The sequence below is a fragment of the Photinus pyralis genome, unplaced genomic scaffold (assembly GCF_008802855.1).
Source record: "Photinus pyralis isolate 1611_PpyrPB1 unplaced genomic scaffold, Ppyr1.3 Ppyr1.4_LG9, whole genome shotgun sequence".
Classification (NCBI taxonomy): Eukaryota; Metazoa; Arthropoda; class Insecta; order Coleoptera; family Lampyridae; genus Photinus; species Photinus pyralis.
This window is the reverse complement of record NW_022170878.1, coordinates 12,003,551-12,025,767: the sequence shown is the minus strand read 5'-3', so window position 1 is coordinate 12,025,767 and position 22,217 is coordinate 12,003,551. Positions and strand designations below refer to the sequence as shown.

Sequence of the window (22,217 nt, the reverse complement as noted above, 5' to 3'; positions counted from 1 at the left end):
AACGTTGCTCTTGGGTATAGAAACAAACTCAAAGGGGGACACTTCCCCGAACATTTCTTACATTCTCCTGATACAAAATATTGAACGAAAATATTTTCCTTGGACATAGAACTAGATCTCCTCGTAAATTATGTTGCTCTGGTATCCAGAAGAAGTTTACAACTTAATAGATTATGATCTCCTGGTAGCCAGAGAATTTTGTTACAAACACTACATTAAACATGAGCAAAATATTAACGTCAATAAGTTAATGACATTTCTCATGAGCATAGAACAAAACCTCCTCATGGATTATGTTCTTTTGGTGACCATAGGAAGTTTACAACACTTTCCTTTACGTTTTACAGATACAAATTTTTTCCTAGTGCTGGAATATTTCGCGGATAGAAAAAAACCTCCTCATAGATTATGTTCTCCTGTCTCCTGGAGGAGGGACACACCCTCATATATTAAGTTATTTTGATGGAAGACCTCCTCCTGAATTATGTTCTCTGGTAGCCAAATAAAGTTTGCAACTAACACTCCATAAATTAGGGAGCAGGAATACCTCCTGATACCATTTTCTAAGAAAATTTTGGAACATGTCTCATTAGCTTGGATTATACTCTCCTGTTAACCAGAGACAATCGACAACACTTTCGCCAAGAAACACCCCATGAATTATGAGCAGGAAGACCTACTAGTCTGTTGAGTTCTTCCGATACAATTAATTTTTATCGCATTTTCCAAGGAATGTTTTGAAATTTAAACTAAATATGCTTCTAGTGAACATATCGCATATTGTCAACAGGAAAGTTTTATAGATTATGTTCTCCTGGCAACCTGAGAGAACTGTGGAATATTTTCTAGCATTCCATGGAAAAGCGAGGAGGGTTCTATACTCTCCTGATACAACATTTTAAACGTAAATGTCTATTGAGTATAGGACAAAACCTCCTCAACTATTATGTTCTTCTGGTATCCAGAAAAAGTTTACGAATATTGTATGAATTAGGAGCAGGAACACTTCCATCAGGATTATACTAATAAAATGTTATTTTGATCATAGAGCAAAACTCAAGCACTACCCAAGTTGGGGGCAGAAAACCCCACCGCAAATCATGTTCTCCTCATACAAAGTTTTGTCGAGGACTGGGTGGGCCTGGGCACGCGGCTCTGCTCGGGTGAGACCGCATTTACGCACTACTCGTGGGAAGGGCAAGGTACGGAGACTCTGTGAGTCACTGGACCCATGAAAATCACGCCAACTTTGGCCGTGGAGGCACTTCTGAGACTAGAGCTTCCATACGGCTAAATGATTGGGACAAGTGGAGGGATCGAAGCAGCCTTTGGCACGGGCGGATCTGGGAGCAAACCCTCACATTCGATTCCTCCTCGTAATAAGGGAGGTGATCCGGGCTGTCTTACTGACCGAGTCACTCTCCTGGACAGGGAACAGTGGCTGAACTCAGATTGCCCGTTCTTCAAACCTGAGGGGATGGTGGCAGTGTTGAGGCCCTAGGAATTGTTCCCCCGTTGTCAGGGTCCTAGGTGACCCCCCCCCCCCAATGCCAGGGTCACTGGCAACAATCACCCGGACTCAGACAGTCCAGGGTCTTTTTAACAGAACGAAAAGACATCTTCATGGATTATGTTCTCCTGGTAGCCAGAGCCATTTTTCGAAAAATAAGTCAGGAAAGAGAATTGAATAAATCCGCTTATGGCAGCCAAGGGTAACTATTTTCTATTTTTGGTTTAGCTATTTCCAAAGATGAATGGCCTGTGAGCGACCGGACCACGAAATCGCACGTATTTACATTACAATGTTTAATGCATGCAAATGTAAATTAATTATTGTCTCGCGTAGACTAATTTGGCAGACAAAAGTTCTGGTCCTCGGGTCCTTTGCTCTTTGGCAATGTTCGTTTTGGTCGAGCAATAAGCTCGTTGGAGATTCTGCTCGCTCAGTTTTCGGTGATCGGTTTTGCTTCGCCTTGGAGGCAAGAATTTCCCACACAAATCCTATTGATACGGTACCCATTACCATAATAGCGCATAAACCAGTTTTACACGTAATGAGACTTTTTAATAGAACGATTATAAACATCTTCCAAGCAGGAGAGACGTAATTCGATCAAAAACGCCATCAGTCAAAGCTTCGAGCAGTTAGTGATCGAACAGGTGAGTACCTACTTTCTTTTCGCAATAAAAAGAGGTCCCAAATCGGTAGAAAAGGCCATTTAAGGTGAACGAGAAATCGAGACTACCTTAAAAACAAATGTCGCGTCCCGTCGAAAGCGTATCGCTCGGAAGAGGTCATTGGAAATTCTAAGGTATCGGTTGTAATTGAAGCCAAGGCCTGGCGGCTCGATTTAAGTAAAAATCGATTAAACGTAATTATGAGAGTCCAAAAAAAGGCATCGATCGCCTTTCGGTTTCACTTTCATAATTGGTCCCCGGCCCAAAATGGCAGGTGACTTCGACGATGCGTTAGGCGAGTTGCGCCACCTACACACGAGACAAGCGAAAGAAATGGCTCCTTTACGGTACGATTGCTGCGTCTCGCCTACAAGTTTAACAAAAAGGATGACTCACGATCGCCCGTATTTCCATTTCTGACGCAAACCGCAGGACTATCCGTGCGAAACTGTCACTTCCTCTCGTGAACCATAGCGCGAAGGGAGTTCCGCAAGGGTCCGCTTTAGGACCGGTAATGATTTGCATGAAACAAATTACGCATATCACACATTTTTATTATGGCATAATGCAAATTACAACCGTAAAGGATGCAGTTAATGCGGAATGCGGATCGTTAAACGATAGTAAAATTAAATTGTGATGCTAAGAACCCCCAAAGAAAATAATCGATCTCGAGAACAGGTTGGGTTAATCAAATATTATTGTAAATGCTAATTTTCCATGTAATTAAGAAAAAAGGGTTGCATAGATCGTTCTGACCAAAATTCGTTTGATCCATTGGGCGCGGAAAATTGTTTCAACTTCGGTTCTAGAAGTCCCGGTAATTTATGTTAATTTAAGTATTCAAACTTAGCATCTTTAATTAATCCTTGCAGTATCAAACAGCCTCAGATAATTCGCTTTGAAATAATGAATAAGTGTAAACCTTAAACCTGAAGCTTCATCTTTTGATTGGTTCTTCAAACCTGATTATTCTGCAGGGTTTCAAGTGTACATCCTTGAACCCCAAACGTCAAGATTTGGGCTTCATTTTTAAGGTTCAGGTATCAAAGCTCAAGTTATGTGGTCATAAGGGTGTCAATTTTTGAACGATGAACCTCAGGCATGAAGCTTTGCGCGCTTCAACTATCAAGGTTCAACTCTTGGCTTACGTTGTGCTTCAAATTTGATTATTTTCGCAGAGCGCCATCTCCAGGACTTATAGGTGTCAATTTTTGAACCTTAAACTTCTAGCTTTAAGCTTTGGGTTTCATTTTCAAGATTCAGGTATCAAGGTTCAACTTTTTTGCCTTACGATAATGGCTTATGTTCGAATATGATTATTTCCGCAATCCGTACCCTTCAAGATTTGACTTTATTAAGCTGCAGGTGTTAATTTTTGATCCCCAAACCGCAAGCTTTACGGCATATTTTAAAGGCTCAAGGTGATCATCAGGATTTACACTTTAAGCTTCAGAAGTCAATTTCTGAAACCTCAATCTTATTGAGATATCAGTTCAAAAATTGACACCTGGAGCTTAAAGCGTAAATCGTGAAGATGGAGGCCTTAAACCTAAGGCAAAAGTTGAACTTTGATACCTGAACCTTAGAAATGAAGCACCTCATTCAGTTTTGTGTTTCGTTTTTAAGGTTTAGGTATCAAGGTTTAACTTTTGCCTTCGACTCCACCTGCAGGTTTTACGTTTTCAGGTGTCACGTCCCAATATTTAAATTTTGTACTTTATTTTCAAGGTTTAAGCGTCAAGGTTCAACTTTTTGCCATAGGCGTATGACTTCAATGCTTCAAATCTGATTATTTTCGTAGGGCGTGATCTTTAGGACCTAAACTTTAAACTCCAGTTTTCACTTTTTGAACCTCAAACTTCAAGCTTTTTGCTTCATTTTTAAGGTTCAAGTATCAAGGTTCAACTTCGTGCTTTAAGGTCAAGTCTGATTCAGGCGTCAAGGTTCAAATAATTGCGTTAGCTTCAAATAGGATAATTTTCGCATGACGCCATTTCCAGGATTTGCGCTTTAAGATTCAGGTGTCAATTTTTGAACCTCAAACTTTGCGCTTCATTTTTAAGGTCCAAGTTTTGGCTTAGGTTTATGGCTTATGCATCAAATCTGATTATTTTCGCAGGGCGTGATCGTTAGGATTTACAGTGTAAATTTTTAAACCCCAAACTTCAAGATTTGTGCTTCATTTTTAAGGTTCAAATAATAACTTTTGGCTTAGGCCTATGGGTTATGCTTCAAATCTGATTATTTTCGTAGGACGCCATCTTTAGGATTTAAAGGCGTTAGTCGTTGAACCTTAAACTTCAAGTTTTAAGATTTGCGCTTCACTTTTAAGGTCACGTAATAAGGTTCAAATTTTGGATTAGATTTATGGCTAATGCTTCAAATCTGATCATTTTCGCAGGCCGCTGTTATCCCCAAGGTAACTTTATTTTAATTCTTCAGAATTTACGTTTCTCATCAGGTCTCAGTAGTTGGATTGGATTTCTCAGGTTCAGGTTTCAAGGTTCAACTCTCGCATTAGGTAAATAGCTGATACCTGAACTTTTATTTTCGGTAAATTACCGTCTCAATCCATTTCAGTGTCTCTCACTCTCTTATTCTCTTGATGTCACTATTCTTGAATTTTTGTGTCTTGGGCCCATAACCTGGTGAATATGAAGTAACGCCATATCAGCAAATCTTTCTATTCTGACCACTTTCAACTGTTTAATAGACCTTAGAAACCTTCGATCAATTACGAACACTTAATTAATTAAATTAAGGTATTTCTAATTACTCGCTTCAGCTACATTGGTTAATTTGTTTAATTCACTTTAGAGCAAATCTCTGCTTCTGATAACAACGAATTAAAAACTGTTAATTAATTAGCGAACGGAACAGATTCGATTCCCCGATCAATTGGGGTCAATCAAATCGGGAACCACTTCGCCCGTTGTTTAATTTCTAAGCGGCGCAAAAATCGGAGAGGAAAAAAAATTGTGGCGATCCGTTAAGCTTTTGTGTTAAGATTGTAAAATCGATTGAGTACGAGTTCACGTACAAGTTTGTTGAACTCCTCTGTAGAAAAGCGGCGAAGTTCTTCTGTTTGTATCCGAGAATCGGGTGGGATGTGTATTGTTTTTAAGATTGCGGGTGGGTGTACCCAACTTTATGTAACAAATTATTAGAAATTAAATTCCACCTTTTTTCTTGTACCCGCGTCTTTTAAGTCACGACTTTAATATTTATTGACGACGTTAAAAAATGTATCCGGTACTAAATCCACTAATTACTCCAATTAGCATAAATTAAAGGTCAACTGTATCCGATAACTAGGGTCCTAATTAGTAATTAGGCTACCTAAAATTTAACCTAATTACAACGCAGTAAATGGGCCAGACCTAAATTACAAATTGTCTACAGTTTACGCGTCGATACATTTGTAACAGCTGTCATTACAGTAATTAAGTATGCGAAATTATTCCATTCATCGTGGCATAACGATCATGAGAATCGCGGAGGGAAAACGCCTGAATGAAAATTTAACATGGGCTGGCTTATGTGAGAAAAATTCGTCTCGCATCTCGCAACTGGGCTAACGGTGTCGTTACAGAAATTAAAACTTTTAGGCGCCAACACATCTGGCTAGTGGTAAATTTCCATAACGGACGCGTTAATTAATTAATGGATTACTCATCGAGATTTTTCGAGGTAACAATCTTTCATTGTGCAATTTTCGTTTTCATTTTTTTTCCACATTTAATTGCGATTGTAAAGTATGCGCGCATTAATTACACGGTCATATGTTTGCGTGAAGGTTAATTAAGTCGAGTAATCGCACGGTATCGCTAGCGAATTTCGGTAATTAGCGTTCAAGTGCCTCTTACAACGTTGAATTAAGGCGATTGCCTTCATGGAATGGCGGGATCGCTGTATCTTTGATTCGCGTTATTTGCAGTGAAATTGTAATTAATCGCATTCGGGTGGTAATTACTTGCTAATTGGACGACTTTTAGTAGTTGCATTTATGTATGGGGACTAGAGATAGAGGCCGTTCTGTTGATGTGCATTATCCTTTAATTATTTAATAATTAGACGAAGTAATTAAATTAATTTATGGGGGATGCATTTTTTAAAATAAAGGACAACCCCATAAAACAAAAAAAAAGTGTTTTAACATAGTGAAATAAAGAAGTCAACTTAGTCACTAATTAATTGTTAGCGAATAATTAGTAGGTTCATAGTCCAGTACGTCCCTCCAGAAAGGGAAAAGCAAGCCTTTAAGCCTCGCCCTAAGTGCAGATCCAGTTACTTTTAATGTAGTCTAATTTTAACTTTTTTGTTTCTGGGGTGCATTTCCTAAAACTTGCCAGTACGTCCTTCATTTAAGGAACTTGTAAATTATTTTTTCGTGCCTGGGGGATATTCTACCCCCCCCCCCCAGACCCCCCGATTACGTTTTCCCCAAGACGTTGAGAACACTCATAACATACCGTTGGGAAAGAGTCCTTTGGGCTGAACGTTTTGAGGAACACGTAGTACCGGGGGGTCTGGGGGGTATGGAATACCCCCCAGTGCACGAAGATCTTATGACAGTTGTAGGGAAGTGAAGCTAAAATTTTGTTCTGCCTGGGGAATTTTGTATACCCCCCAAACCCCCCACGAAAAAATAATTTAAGCTTCACTTCCCTACAACTGTCATAAGATCTTCGTGTACTGGGGGGTATTGGTATTCCATACCCCCCAGACCTCCCGGTAGTACGTTTTCTCCAAGACGTCGAGAGCACTCATAACATACTGTTTGGAAAGAGTCCTTTGGGTTGAACGTTTTGAGGAACACGTAGTACCGGGGGGTCTGGGGGGTATGGAAAACCTCCCAATGCACGAAGATCTTATGACAGTTGTAGGGAAGTGAAGCTTAAATTTTTTTCTGCCTGTGGAATTTTCCATACTCCCCAAACCCCCCACGAAAAAATAAAATAAAATAAAAAATTTTACCACGCTTTAAAAAAGGGGGGGGGGGTATCCACACGTTTCATCCTTCATGGTATTCTAATTACAGGTCTCATCGAAAGGAATTGGTTTGCGCAAATTATAACTGTCTTCCGCGATTCCTTTTTGTGATCTTTCATGGTACTCTAATTAAAGGTCGCAACGGACAGAAGTGTTTTTCACCAACTGCCCCCTTCTCTCTTACGCCTTATCAAAATTGGGGGGGGGGGAGATACTGGATTTATTCTTCATGGTACTCTAATGAAAGGTGTCGATGAGAGGAATTAATTCTACCAACCATACTCCTCCTCCTCCTCGATCCCTTATCGTGATCGGTTATAGTTCAAGAGCCGATTGTCTGAGGAGGGTACTCACAACACAAAATGAAACGCCTGGACAAGAAGGTAAATATAACGGGCATTTTTTTGGGAATTGAGTATGTTCCCACTTAAACTCAACTTCAAGTGAAGACATTTCAAGCAATCAGAAGTATCTCAGAAATACGTTGGGCTCTTTAAACTTTAGAGCCTTCTCGAAAAAGGTTAATAAGAAACCACCTTTTTAAAAACCCTTCCGAAAATCTTGTGTTATAGGAACAGTTTTTGTGTATGGAGACTTTTTCGAGAAGAAATTTTGCTTCACAAGACAATCACTCTCTCACTTATTTTGTGTGTTTTGGTGAGTTCATTAAACTAAAGCGAAAGTGGAGTCCACGCAATCCAATTTTGACGACACCTCAAGAATTTGTCGATGGACACGGCGAACTTTCTACAAATAAAACCGAAATTAAGGCGAATGAAAGCCTTTCTTTTTCCATCGGGATATTCACGAAAGTCGTAACCCTAATAATATCCACTTATAATCTTCGCAATTAGTCAATTACGCAAAACGGCAGCGGAGTACCGTTAGCGTTTTACGATCCTCGTCGAAAGTAAAAACTCCTCTTACTTTAAATATTGAAACTTTCACAAAAATTCGACAACATGAAAGTGCGTCTCAGTCGATTTGGTTTCGATTCAATCGGCGTGATTAAATTGCTAATTATCGATTGCAGAAGTCGGAGCCGATTTTAATTTACTTTCTAACCTTCGACGGGTTTGTAAAAAAATTAACACTTTCGGAAAAGTTCCCACGATTCGTATACATTTAGATGTCTTCAAATTAAATTTACGCTAATTTATTACCATAAAGATTTTAAATAATTAAGTAAGGACTCGACGACGTGATTAATTAATTTTAGACGTTCACAGCCCACAGGACTTTAAAATGTTCCTAAATGCCCTCGGCCTAGAATACAAGATCTTTAAATTGCTGCTCGTGATGTTGATCCATTACAAAACTAATTGACATATTAGTGGAAATTTACAGGATCCGAAATATCTTTCTGCTCTAAATGGACGCACAATTTTGAGCAAACCACAATCAAAACCTAATATGCCAAAAATGTAAGTAATGCCTAAGTGAATTTTCAACTTTCACAACTGCTTTGAGAAGGAAGATTCGGTCTCAGTTTTTCAAAAAACTATCGTGAGAATCCTTATTTCACCTATGCTGGCATATTCATGGGTTGCTTACAAATACTTTCTGGGGAGTTCCGTCAGATTCCTTTCTTGGGAGATATTCCATACTCCCGAAATTTTAAGGTTTTGGAAGAAAACCTAGCTCTGGGGGGTATGGAAAAAACTATCATGAGAATCCTGATTTCAACTGTGCTGGTTGATATTGTGTTATAGAATACCCGCAGCCAACACATTTTGTGGCTTGCTTACGACCACTTGCTAGGGAGCCCCGTCAGAGTTTTCTTTCCTAGGAGATATTACATACACGCGAGTTCTTAGGGCTTAACGTAGCACCTGGGGATCTGGGAGGTATGGAATACCCTCCTGGCAACACCATATCCTCCAGTACAGGTGAAATAAGACTTTTATTTATGGTTTTTCCAAATGCGACCACCGAATTTTCCTTTTCCTGGGAGTATTTCATACCCCCCAGTGCTACGTTACCATAAAATAATAGAAAACGTAACACCGGGGGTTCTGGGAGGTATATAACCCCCCAGGAAACGGGAGATTCAGTGGTCGCCTTTCGAAAAACCTTCATGAGAATCCTGATTTCACTTGTGCTTGAGGATAATTTGTTGCCCGGGCGGGTATTCCATACTCGCCAGAATCTTCGGTGTTGCAATACCCTAAAATATACATAGCTTGCATATAACTATTTGCTAGAGAGCCCCGTCAGATTCTTCTTTCCTAGGAGATGTTACATACACACGCGTTCTGAGGGCTTAACATAACACCGGGGGGTCTGGGGGAGGTATTCAATACCCCCCAGGAAACACAATATCCTCCAGCACAAGTGAAATCAGGATTTTCGTTATAGGTTTTCGAAAAGCGCTCGACGAATGTTAATTTTTCAGGGATATTCCATACCCCCCAGACCCCCCGGTGTTACAATACCCAAAAATATACATAGCTTGCATACAACTATTTGCAAGAGAACCCCGTCAGATTCTTCTTTCCTAGGAGATGTTACATACACACGCGTTCTGAGGGCTTAACATAACACCGGGGGGTCTGGGGGGTATTCAATACCCCCCAGGAAACACAATATCCTCCAGCACAAGTGAAATCAGGATTTTCGTTAAGGTTTTCGAAAAGCGCTCGACGAATGTTAATTTTTCAGAAATATTCCATACCCCCCAGACCCCCAGGTGTTACGTTAACATAAAATAATAGAAAACGTAACACCGGCGGATTCTGGGGGGTATGGAATACCCCCCGGTGTTACAATACCCAAAAATATACATAGCTTGCATACAACTATTTGCTAGAGAGCCCCGTCAGATTTTTCTTTCCTAGGAGATGTTACATACACACGCGTTCTGAGGGCTTAACGTAACACCAGGGGATCTGGGGGGTATGGAATACCCCCCAGGAAACACAATATCCTCCAGCACAAGTGAAATCAGGATTTTCATTATAGGTTTTCGAAAAGCGCTCGCCGAATGTTAATTTTTCAGGAGATATTCCATACCCCCCCGACCCACAGGTGTTACGTTAACATAAAATAATAGAAAACGTAACATATGGAGTATGGAATACCCCCCAGAATCCCCCGGTGTTACAATACCCAAAAATATACATAGCTTGCATATAACTATTTGCTAGAGAGCCCCGTCAGATTTTTCCTTCCTAGGAGATGTTACATACACACGAGTTCTGAGGGCTTAACGTAACACCGGGGGATCTGGGGGGTATGGAATACCCCCTAGGGAACACAATATCCTCCAGTACAGGTAAAATCAGGATTTTCATTATGGTTTTTTTGAAAAATGCTGACTGAATCTTCCTTTTCCTGGGGGGCAATCCATACCCCCCACACCCCCCGATGCCATGTTACCATAAAATACCAGAAAACGTAGCACCGGAGGTTCCGGGAGGTATATATCCGCCAAGGAAATGGGAGATTCTGTGCTGGAGGATATTGTGTTGCCTGGGGGGTATTCCATACATGGTCTTGCGAAAAACGTCTACCGAATCTTCCTGTTCCCCTTTTTCTGGGGCGGGGGGGTCAGAAACCGTCCCACCAGAGGGTCTGGGGGTACGGAATATCACCCAGCCCACAGAATTTCCTCTTGAGACATTTGTCGTACATGTGTTTAAGGGTTTAGCGTTTTGGATGGAAACGTAACACGGGGAGGAGGGAGTTAGAAGGTATATAACCCCCAGGAAAAGGAAGGTTCAGTGGCGGTTTTTCGAAAAATCATAATGAAAACCCTGATTTCAACTGTGCACCGGCCACCGAATTTTCCTATTTCCTGGGGTGTAATCCGTACCTCCTCGACCCCTCCCCCCACCATTGCTACATATCTCTAAAATATTTATGGTTTGGTTACACTTATTTAGGGGGTTCCGTCCGATTTTCATTTCTTGGGAGAACGCGAGGGCTTAACGTGTTGGAAGTCAACCTAGAACCGGGAGGTCTAGGGGGTATTCTGGAGGTATAGAACATCCCGCAGGAAAAGGAAGATTCAGGGGCCGTTTTTCAAAAAACTTTCATGAGAATCCTGGTTTCACCTATGCTGGGAGATAATCAGCCCAGAAATTTTATATTAAAATACGATTTCGGGTAAAATTTAATACAAAACTCGTCGGCAAAATGAAATTACTTCACTCGAAATTTAAAGTACTCGGCTCTAAAGAGGCCTCGTACTTCAATATTTCCTCGCCAGTAATGTGTCATTTTCCTGACTTTTATGTAAATAAGAACTATTTCTGGGAAATTCCGCAAGATTTTCCTTTCCTGGGAAATGTTCTACACATGTGAGCTTTAAGGGCGGGCGGGCGGTAAGGTGGGGGGGGGCACAGATGCTACATTACCCTAACATGTTCAAGGCTTGCTTATGATGCTTCAGTCATAATTGTTAACAAGAAACAAGAAATATTGATTTTCTGACAGAATTGGTCAAAAATTTTAATGTATAAGTGAATATTTCACTTTGGCAGCTGCCTTAATTGGGCATCTGTCCCAATTTGGAACCAAATATCAAGAAATTGTGACATTTTTCTTCGAATTGGCCAAAAATTCAATGCCCAACTGAAGGTTAACCTTAGCTGTACTCTTGATTTTGCCGATCATAATTAATGATTCTCAAAATGACCCCACCCAGAAAAAATGGGACATTATATTTCAAATTATTGCAGAAAAGCATCTCCGTATTTCTGTATGTTGGACTGTGCGGAAATTTAAGTGGACATCAGTCAGTCACGAAACAATTATAGCAATCACGCCCATATAATGGGGTCCCACAGTGGGGCCAAATTTATTGCGGCTAAAAACTAGGGAGTGTCGCTTCCTCCGACTGTCCCACACGTAAAAAGTCGAGATAAAAATTTTCTACTTTTGTATAGGTTGCGTTACGGTATTTGGTAAAAGAAAATTCTTATTATGTGTGCTCACCGAAGCAGCCATAAAGAGATCCGTTAAAAGAATAAAAAAAAGCCATAGTGTTAACAGATGAGTGCCCCCCGCAACACTGTTTTTGCCTAAGTCATTCACGCAAGAAACTTTACGATTTCTGTCCAACTGTATTATTCGTAGAACCGTTTGTCCAATTCGGACCGCGGGCCTAAATTTCGCGTAATAAAAGTAGATTATAAAACAACAACTTTTAGTCATTTATTATTACGGATATTGCGCTAACACGAAACCAGGCGACGACGCAACCGAAGTTACGGTTTTTGGTTTTGTGTATCTTGATATCAAATTTTATTGTCTTAAAGGCGGGTTTGTTGTTACCCACTCATTATTCAGATTACCTTATTCAGTCATTTCTCGCGTCGCTATTACGTTACCGTGAATTATTTTCGACGAGCGTGATTCATTTGCATAGGTAATACGGTACTGTTTTGGAAAACGAGGCTGTGGCTCTTTCGAAACACGGAGCAGAAATCTCGGAGTTTGGAAAATCGAATTTTTTGATTCCTGCTGACGAAGATGCTAATTTACTTGAAAATGTGACCTTAAAACTTTTGACATTTGTTCAAAGTTATGAAGTCATTCTCTCAACTTCGAATTTCGGGGAAGGTTAGGACCTTCAGATGACATTCAGGATAAAACTAAATTTCGGAAGGAATCCTTGAAGTCTGGACAGTCTGGAATTTAACATAGCTCGCCCAAAAAGGAATTACGAAAATATCGTATTTTTTTTACAATAAATGAGCCTATGTTGTCGAGAGTTGTGCCGAGCGAGCCGAAGGCTCGGAGAGCAAAGTACATATATTCACTCCGAAAGAAACATGGCCATTCGGTTCGCTCCGCAACTGTCGGCGAGCCAAGTATACCAACTCCGAGAAAACCATGGCGATTCGGATTAAAAGAAGAGAGTGCTTTCTGAGTGCATAAAATAACTCGCCCAAAAGGAATTGGAAAAATGTATCTTCTCAAAAAAAGAAAAATTCCATGTTGTTCGAGGGTTGTGCCGAACTCACCTTCGGTTCGCTCGGCAACTGTTGGCGAGTCAAGTATATCAACTCTGAAAAAACCACGGCAATTCGGGTTAAAAGAAGAGGGTGCTTTCTATACCAAATGCCGAGCGAGCCGAAGGCGAGTTCGGCATAAGATAGCTCGCCCAAAAGGAATTGGAAAAATGTATTTTCTCAAAAAAAGAAAAATTACATGTTGTTCGAGGGTTGTGCCGAAGTCACCTTCGGTTCGCTCGGCAACTGTCGGCGAGCCAAGTACACCAACTCCGAGAAAACCATGGCGATTCGGATTAAAAGAAGAGGGTGCTTTCTATACCAAATGCCGAGCGAGCTGAAGGCGAGTTCGGCATAAGATAGCTCGTCCAAAAGGAATTGGAAAAATGTATTTTCTCAAAAAAAGAAAAATTCCATGTTGTTCGAGGGTTGTGCCGAACTCACCTTCGGTTCGCTCGGCAACTGTCGGCGAGCGAAGTATACCAACTCCGAGAAAACCATGGCGATTCGGATTAAAAGAAGAGGGTGCTTTCTATACCGGTGCCGAGCGAGCCGAAGGCGAGTTCGGCATAAAATAACTCGCCCAAAAGGAATTGGAAAAATGTTTTTTCTCAAAAAAAGAAAAATTCCATGTTGTTCGAGGGTTGTGCCGAACCCACCTTCGGTTCGCTCGGCAACTGTCGGCGAGCCAAGTACACCAACTCCGAGAAAACCATGGCGATTCGGATTAAAAGAAGAGGGTGCTTTCTATACCAAATGCCGAGCGAGCCGAAGGCGAGTTCGGCATAAAATAACTCGCCCAAAAGGAATTGGAAAAATGTTTTTTCTCAAAAAAAGAAAAATTCCATGTTGTTCGAGGGTTGTGCCGAACCCACCTTCGGTTCGCTCGGAAACTGTCGGCGAGCCAAGTACACCAACTCCGAGAAAACCAGGGCGATTCGGATTAAAAGAAGAGGGTGCTTTCTATACCAAATGCCGAGCGAGCCGAAGGAAAAAAAGAAAAATTCCATGTTGTTCGAGGGTTGTGCCGAGCGAACCGAAGGCGAGCCAAGTATACCAACTCCGAGAAAACCATGGCGATTCGGGTTAAAAGAAGAGGGTGCTTTCTATACCAAATGCCGAGCGAGCCGAAGGAAAAAAAGAAAAATTCCATGTTGTTCGAGGGTTGTGCCGAGCGAACCGAAGGCGAGCCAAGTATACCAACTCCGAGAAAACCATGGCGATTCGGGTTAAAAGAAGAGGGTGCTTTCTATACCAATGCCGAGCGAGCCGAAGGCGAGTTCGGCATAAGATAGCTCGCCCAAAAGGAATTGGAAAAATGTATTTTCTCAAAAAAAGAAAAATTCGATGTTCTTCGAGGGTTGTGCCGAGCGAACCGAAGGCGAGCCAAGTATACCAACTCTGAGAAAACCACGGCAATTCGGGTTAAAAGAAGAGGGTGCTTTCTATACCAATGCCGAACGAGCCGAAGGCGAGTTCGGCATAAGATAGCTCGCCCTCACGGAATTGGAAAAACATTTTCTCAAAAAAAGAAAAATTCCATGTTGTTCGAGGGTTGTGCCGAACTCACCTTCGGTTCGCTCGGCAACTGTCGGCGAGCCAAGTACACCAACTCCGAGAAAACCATGGCGATTCGGGTTAAAAGAAGAGGGTGCTTTCTATACCAAATCCCGAGCGAGCCGAAGGCGAGTTCGGCATAAGATAGCTCGTCCAAAAGGAATTGGAAAAATGTATTTTCTCAAAAAAAGAAAAATTCCATGTTGTTCGAGGGTTGTGCCGAACTCACCTTCGGTTCGCTCGGCAACTGTCGGCGAGCGAAGTATAGCAACTCTGAAACAATCATGGTTAGGGTGGTTTCCGAGTTTCCATACCAATGCAGAGCGAGGCATAAAATCGTTCGTCCAAAAGTAATTAGGAAAAGATCGTATTTCTTTCCAAAAAAAATTGTCCATATTGTTTGAGGGTTGTGCCTAACCGGCCGTGATTTCGCTCGGAAACTATCGGCCAGCAAAGTATACCAATTCAGAGAGGGACATAGCCATTTCTTCTTCGAATCGTTCCCCTATCTCTGCAAAATCTCCCTCTATCCCTAATCGAACAAATCTGCATCGAAGACACCAGCCTTTGTCTTTCGCGACGTTTTGAATAAAAATAAAAATGTAGGCAACAGCCAAGTTAATCTATCCTTTCGTGTCCCATCTGAAGGAATACAAAGAAAAAGGGACTTTCAAAATTTTGGATTCTGTGGACCATTTTTGAAACTTCTGATGCGGTAGTCTACTCATTTTCAAAAATCTCCGAAGATATTTCAATTCTTCACAGAAAGACTCGGTGCTACACCCATAAAGGTTGTAAAAAGACTAAAATAGATCATTCCTTTGTCGGTACCCCGCAAAGGATTACCTAATATTGACATTTGGAAACAACAAACCGGTAATGATACAGAATTTATTAGGGAAAGAGAAAAATATGTATCATGTTTCCAAAACCAAATATCGCCAATAACACTTGACCTTGTAAATTAACACTCCGACTACGGTCTCGGCCATAATTGCAAGCTAATTACTTCCAATATTGATTATTCCACCCGTCGCGTCGCTCGAAGCCCGTGACAATATTTGCATTGCGCACTTCCTTCGCCTGTACCTACGTACCGGGCACGTTTCATTATTTACAAATTCATCATCATTAACCATTAGATTTTTTTCCCGCCGAGCTGATTGCGTGTCAGTGCAGTCGAGTAAAGGTAAATAAAAAAAGGCAAAGGTCGCCCGATTGATTTAATAACACAGTTCAATATTCTACGGCGTCAAGGTAACAACATTCTAAAGGCGAGGTTAAACACATGTAAAATTACTACACTTGCTTGTGCATAGTAATTTGGAGACCGACTCAATGTCGGCCAAAGCCCAAATTGGGACCTGACGGCGATGGTACGAAGAGGAGATTGTCATCTCGGATCAATATTTCTCTCTGAGGTGGCGCGACCTCTGTGGGGCCAAAACCGTAAGCGCCCCCGATCGATTGGCGGCGTTTTTGGTTGGTGTGGTACGGCGACCTGTCTCGTAATTTCCTTATACCGGTATCGGGGAAAGCGTGCGTCGGTTAACAAGTAACGATCCACCCTAAAAGCTCTACTTTCGTAGAGGTCGACGCCTAATCGCAACGGACGTGCGACCTCCGCATGTATTTTAGGCGACCGTCAAGATCATTACGGTTTTATTAGAGAAAAACTAGGCCAACTTGTGCAATCGGGGAAGGTAAGATGAATCATATGCAACTAGATCAATGGAACATTCATCGTCCCTTAGTTACACCTGTGAACTTGAGGTGGGGCGAGAATGCGCTCGTGCTATTAAAAACCCTCCCTTCTAATTGCCTTGCGTAGGAAGGAAATTCTCAAAGCACTTTCGAATTCATTGAATGTTGGCTCAGATGGCACCATTTATGAGTACATGTTCACCGTGGAAAAGGTGAAACAGAACAGCCTTCCACCCTTGGATAATATGCTGATTGGTAAAAAACAATGGACATTCGGTACACAGAGAGTATCAGTCTGTTCAAAAAAGTACTGTTTTTGAACAGAGGTGGATTGGGCGAACAGTGATAATGTGTGCCCTCCTCCTCCACAACCATCATGGTTTCTTTAGTACAAGATATTCCTTTTAGTCTTTACATCCACGGACAAAATACAATTTGGAAGTCGCAACACTTTTTAAAAAAATCAAAAAAAAATGACCATGTTGATCGAAGGTTGTGCCGAATAAGCCGAATCTTCCAACAGCGAGAAAGCCAAGAGTCATTGGGGATGCAACGACGAGGTCCTAAATTATCTCGACCAAAAGGTGAAGGACAGACCTCTCGATTTTAATTAAAAAAATGACATTTTCGGAAAAATCCCTGAATTAGGCAGTGGATTGTGGGATGGTTGTGCCGAACTCCCCTTCGGTTCGGTCGGTAATGTTCGGGAAATGTACCAACGGCGAGAAAGCTAAAACCATTGGGGCTGTAAAAACAAGGTCCTTTGTGTACGAATGCCGGGGGGAGCCAAAGGAAAGTTCGGCATAAATTATCTCGACCAAAATGAGGCAGACAGACCTCTCGATTTGAATTGCAAAATTGAAATTTTGGAAAACGGCGCGAGAACTCCGGCTATTGGGTCTGCAGTGACAAGGTTTTTTGTTTACGAACGCCTAGCGGAGCGGAGTTCGGCTTAAATTTGACTCGCTCGGCATAAATCCGGCTCGCCCAGCATATCTCGAGCAAAGGCGACAGACAAACCTCTCGATTTGAATAAAAATTGAAGTTTTGGGAAAAATCCCTGAATTAAAAAATTCCAGTTTAAAAAAACAGGCAATATTGAGCGAATTTTGCGCCGAACTCGCCTTCGGCTCGCTCGGAAATTTTCGACGAAACTAAATGTACCGATGACGAGAAAGCTAAGCCCATTGAATCTGCAATAACACGCTTCTTTGTTTATTAATGCCGAGCGAGCCGAAGGCGAGTTCGGCATAAGGTATCTCGATCCAATTATGATTTTATTTTTAAAAAAAGTAGGCCAGGGTTGTGCCTTATGCTCTCGGAAATTTTCGGCAAGCGTAGTGTACCAATTGCGAGAAATCCGAGGAGATATCCAGGATAAGCTAGAAAAATGAAGTCCGCGACTTTGCAAAATTCAAAAGTAGACAATGCTGAGTACTTAGGGGTCGAACAACTTTGCCTTGACGGCACTAGCATTTGTTTTTCGCGTTGTTTTAAATAAATATTAACACCCCCAGAAATGGTGTTAAAACGCAATCCACTCCTTTTTATTACTGTGACGAGGTTCAGTACCCCTCCCTCTAACTCGCCTATCGCCCACAACTAGGGAATGCAATCCCGCAGCAAAATCTCAATCCCGACATTTGCGGGATCGTTAGATGTCAATTCCGCGGGATCCCGGTATTTGCGAGATCCCGCAAAATTTTAAATAAATTGGCAAATAAGCAATTTTGTGCGGTTAACTTCTGATGTATTAAAATAAATTGCTAATTATGACAATATTCAACAAAAAAATTCCTTCAGCCTAACTCAGAACTCAAAAAAATCACCTGTAAAGCACAAAAAGGTGAACTTTTAAAATGCCTCAAAATCCACCACTCCATTTATGTGCGGGATTAATCCCGCAAAAATGCTGCGGGATCCCGGTATTTCGGGATCCCGCGATCCCGGTATTGCATTCCCTACCCACAACGTTACTTTTTTTATAATTCACCCTGATACAATATGGAATTGTAACGTAAATTTACTGATTTATTTATTTCAAATTAATTATTAGTGACTATAACAGTCCTTAGCAGTTAATTATTATTTATCACTAACTTTTTATAATAAAAACGAGCGCAAAATCACTACTCATAAATTCGTCGTCGATGTTGAAACTTCCCTTAAATCCAATTTAATTTGCTTATACAGAAAACGAAAAATTTTCTAGAAGAAATCACCGAACATTTTCGAATAGTCTAGAATGCGTGTCATATTTCAAGGACGCTTTCATTCCTTATCGCCGGTAACTAATCTTTTATCGACCTGTTGGCGCTCCGATGTCTCTCTAGATTTCTAGAATATTCGCTACAATATCAAAAAAATCGAAAAAAATTGCACAAAATGAGAAACATTGGCTGTAAGTAATATCACTCCGAAACTTCGTCCACGATATTAAGAAAAGCAAGAATTTCAATACATTCCAAAACAATTGATCGTTACTATGGCCCCCCCCCCCACTTCTTCCCCAAAATTAAGAAAAAAATGTCATTTTCATAATTCGCTGATACTTGCTTTAAGTAGGGTGGGAGATTTTGAACCTGAGGGCCTAATGTACCTACCCCTGAATTTCACAGATATTGCAAGGAGTCTCTTAAGTTTTCGCTGATTACGTGTGCACTAAATTTATATTAAATAATGCAAGAGATCAATCGCTCTTCTTAGGGCTCTTCCTAGATCTTCATCATTCAGAACCAGGGGAAGGTGATTATACCCCCTTAATATCTACTATAGGTTATGATCATGTTGTTATAACGTACGGAGTAACTAGAATTGATACAATAGTCGATCATGGGGCGAATACCCAATGCGTCAACAAAAAAATTTAATTTTCAAAAATTCAAAAAATCTGCAACTTTTGCTGTATTTTGGTTAGGAGCCCGGCTAGAACCACCCTAAAACATGCGAAACGATATCCAGAGACCCACGGTTTCTAAAATTCATGGGCAAATTGCAGTAGTATGCAAAGAAAGGCGGAAATCTCTTTTTTTGTAAAAAGAAACGGTAGGAGAAAGGAATTTTCGGCTCTTGCAAAAAGTCGGACAATTAAAATTACATAAAACAAATCGATTTACTAATCGAACGGTGACGTAGCGCAATTACCGCCAAAATGCAGTTTTTTCGCGTGTAGATTTTTTTTTAAAAAGAAGGGGTAGCTCTTACCTTGTTCAACCGATTGCGTTTAATCCATTTTAATTATTGTCACTTGAAAACAGCACAAAAATTAATCCGAAAGGCACTCGCGTCGGCGTAATTAAAATCGTAACAGAAACGAGCGCGGCGCGAACAAAAGTTTACCGGCAACTGTCTAAAAACACCTGTTGATTTGATTTCAACGTGTTTCACTCCCACCACGGCCAGTCCAAAGCCAAGTAGGTGATAGTCGTTTGTTTATTGTTGAAGAAATAAACAAAGGAAGGCGAAATGCACCCGCGGGTAACGCGGTAAAGTAAATTTCGGCGCGGCGCGTCGAGGGGGGTTGATAAGAAAGTGGACGGCGAAGCGCGCAATAGCTGAGTGGTTGTTGATAAAAATGCAAAAATTAATTAATAAAAAAAGAAGATAATAGAGGAGGCGTGTTTGTCCGCCGAGATTAGATAAGAGACTTAATTGTCCTTCGAATGTGTTTTTTTATTAAGTATGCGACATTGAATAAGATTTCCTGGGTTCATGGTTGGAAAAAACACGAAAAACGAAATCCAAAAATCAAATTTTTGAATTTTGAAGATTTTTCTTTAAACCAAAATGTACCTCGCCCACTATGTGCTCTAGATCGTGAGACTAATACAAAATGAAACTTGGCCCTTTCAAAGTATTTCCCTTTCCCTACTCACTTGTCACCACCATGAGACCATTTGCATACTCATAAGGATACTGGGGGATACCCCACAGACCACCTGTTGCCACGTCGATGGCGTCTTAAAGAAAACTGTATAATGAGAGTAGTGAGGTATAGACGCGTTTTTGGGCGAGAATGTAACACAGGGGGGGTCTGGGGAGTATGGAATACCCCCCAGTCATACCCTCCAATTAAGGAAAATTCAATGGCCTAGGTAGCGCTTTCCCTACAGTAATTATTATCACCATGAGACCTATGTATATTCTTAATACTCTCTTCGTATGCTGGAGTATGAGGGGGTGGGGGGAGGGGGATTCCGTACCCCCGTTGCTACGCTTGATGGCCTATTACCGCAAAATGTAACGAGAGTAGTCAAGTAGACGATTGTTGGGGAAGAACGTAACACGGAGGAGGGGACCCCCCAGTCGTACTCGCTCACGAAGGAAATTCAATTACGCTTTCTCGCCGTATACTGGCCCCCCCCCCCCTCGACTTCACCTGCCGCTTACGTTTGATTGCCGTCTCTAGCTAAAACTGTAAATGAGAGTGGTGAAGTTAGCACGGATTTGTGAGAGAGAATGAACCACTCGGGGGTATAATCCCCCCCCCCCCAGTCATACCCCTTAAACTTTTAATAACCTCTTAGTTTACTGGGGGGGTATACCCCCCGTTGCTACACACGTTTGCTGGCCTATTACCGAAAACATAAAGGGAGTGGTGAAGTAGACGATTTTTGGGAGAGAACGTAATACAGGAAGGTCTGGGCGGGACCCCCCCCCCCCCCCCCCCCCCCCCAATTATAATCATAATCTCTCATCAAGCAAATTCAATGACGCTTTAGTCATTACTACCATTTCTTTATTTATTGTCCCTCTCTTCTTTTGGGTCCTCAACAGGTTTTCACCCAATTACAGAAGTGGCCGATATAATATAATAATAAATAGGTGCCCCTGCACAAAGGTCTTAAGTTGTTCTATACTCCTTCGGTATTTACCTTACGAATTAGGAAAACTGCAGGAAAACCTAATTCGAAGTTGCCGGCAGAATGCTCGATCTTCTAAGGAAATTCCCATCTCACAGATGAAAAATTCACCTCAGCTCAGGTTCGAACACCCGACCTCCTGACTATGTAGCCCAACGTTCTACCACTATGAGGCACACATTCGTATACTGGGGGATATTCCAAACCACCAGACACCCGGTGCTAAGTGCGATGACGTCTTACCGAAAAGTGTAATGCAAGTGCGGTGAGGTAGACGTTTTTTAGGGCGAGAGTGCAACACCGGGGGGTCTGGGGGGATATGGAATACCCCCCAATAAAAGAAAATTCAATTACGCTCTCCCTACAGTCATTATTGTCACCATGACATTTGGATACTCAAAAAAAAAACCCCGGGCTACGTTCGATGACTTTTTACCAAAAACAAAAAAACAGTATCGAGGTAGACGATTTTTGGGGAGGATTGCAACACCGGAACCTAAAGACTCTCCAAAAGTTATTGTGTATAAGTGCGCTAAAGGTACTGGACATTTTGGGGGATAATCTAGAACCGGAGAGTCTGGGGGGTGTGGATGAAAGAATGAAAAAGAAAGGGTCAATCCGAGGGCGAAATAACTTTGAATTTTTGGTGTATACTCCCCTGAATTAAATTGAATTTATTAGAATTAACGTATAGTAGAGTAGTTTGAATTAGCGTGAATTAATTTGAATTATAGGTAACGAGAATTAACTTGAATTTACGTAAATTAATTTTGAACACCGTGAATTAATTTGAATTAGCCTGAATTATTGTCGATGAACTCTTGAATATTTTGAATTTCATTTTTTAAAATAAAATAAAAGACTGCTGGTCTTTTATTTTAGTGTGAATTAATTTGAATTGACGGCAATTAACTTGAATTAACATTAATTTACGTGAATTAATCAGAGACTTGTTACAGTCTCT

At 41.2% G+C, this 22,217-nt stretch overlaps 1 protein-coding gene across 1 annotated transcript in view; it reads left to right on the top strand.

Annotated features, from left to right (window-relative positions):
- Window positions 1-2,113: 2,113 nt before the first annotated feature.
- The window catches only part of LOC116180409 (chaoptin-like), a 33,358-nt gene continuing 13,254 nt past the window's right edge, over window positions 2,114-22,217 (top strand). Inside the window, exon 1 of the mRNA XM_031500380.1 lies at window positions 2,114-2,160. The gene's annotated coding sequence lies outside the window, so the exon portion shown is untranslated. The remainder of the gene's footprint in view (window positions 2,161-22,217) is intronic.